Below are 1,578 nucleotides of genomic sequence, written 5' to 3'. Positions count from 1 at the left end.
ATTAAGATTTTTAAAAGTTGAAAATGGAGTCTGGAAGATTAGGTGACCTCACATCTACTTTGTGAAAGGACAAGACAGAAGTCTTGGTTACCAAGACAACAGAGAACACAGATCAAAGACTTTGTTTTGAAAAACAGACACTGCAGGGCTAATGCCTGAAGAACAGTGCGTTTCACCTTCCCAGACTTTCGAGTTGTAAAACAAGGAGTCAGTAATTCGAAAGGCGAAAATGTACCAGGCAGCTGTTAACACCAGGGAATAATGGAAATCCCAAATGGCTCGATAAAACCAGACTTTGGGCTCTGAAAATTGGAACAATAAGCTACTGATGTTTGAGTCCAGATAAATTTAAGAGACTTTCTGAAGGCAGACGTGGGTGTAAAAAGGGAACTCAGTGGTTGTAATTTGGGATGTCAGCAACTTACAAAGTTTTGTTTAGTTATAATAAAGTCTCAAAACTTGAAATCTTGTCAAGTAATTCTTGAAATTGGTCTGGGTGTTCATATCTCATATTTTTCACATTATCACCCACTTCATCATTTTGAAAACCTCTGTCCAGTCACGTCTCAGTCTTTTTTCTATAAACTAGAGCCTTAGCCTGTGCAGTCTTTCCTGATCGTTGTATCCTGTTACTTCTGGTATGATTTTGGAAATCTTTTTTGTACTTTTTCCAATGCTTCTATATTCTTTTTGTAATCTGGTGATCAGAATTGTGCACAGTACTCTAAAAATGGGATAACTAAGGTTCCACATAAGTTTAACATTGCATGTTTCATTTTGAATTCTATTTCTCTGGAAATAAACCCCAATGCTTCATTTATATATTTTATAGCTTTGTTAACCTGCATTGCTACATTTAATGATTTGTGTATCTGTACCCAGAGATCCCTTTACTCCTCTAGCCCATTTAGATTCTTACTTGCAAAGGAGTATGTGGCCTCCTTATTTCTCCTAACAAAATACAACATCTCATTCATATCTATCTTGAAATTAATTTACCATTGATAAGCCCATTCTGCAAATTTCGAGATGCCTTATACTTTGCCAGTCTTCCTCTGTATTAACTCGACACTGCATTTGGCGTCTTCCAGGAAGTTTAATACTGTACATTAGGCTTCTGAGTCCAAATCATTTATGTAAATTCAGAACAACAGCAGTCCCAGTACCAATCCCTATGGACATAAGATTTTTGTTCTGTAAGGGTGTGAAGAGATATGAAACCAAGGCTGGTAAATGAGTTGAAATACAGATCAACCATAGTCTAATTGAATGGCAGAACAGGTTAGAGATAATGAATGGCCTCTTCTTGTTCATGTTTCATCCGAAGTTACAGCAAAAGATCAGGAGATCCCAGTGACAATTTTACCCTCTGATACTAAGACCACAGTTTGGAAACCTCTGGCCTAAGATCATCATTAGGTTTTAAGGCAGCTTTCAGGCAACAGAAAACAATATCATTGATGCTGTCGATTTGGTTCTGAGGTTGACCACAGATTAAAACGAGGTCGATTTGGAAGTAAAGGCCTCCATTTTTGATTTGTTGCTATCAAACTTCACCAGTTACCTGCTGATGTTTCC

This window comes from Heterodontus francisci, chromosome 29 (assembly GCF_036365525.1).
Source record: "Heterodontus francisci isolate sHetFra1 chromosome 29, sHetFra1.hap1, whole genome shotgun sequence".
Taxonomy (NCBI): Eukaryota; Metazoa; Chordata; class Chondrichthyes; order Heterodontiformes; family Heterodontidae; genus Heterodontus; species Heterodontus francisci.
This window is presented reverse-complemented; position numbering follows the sequence as displayed.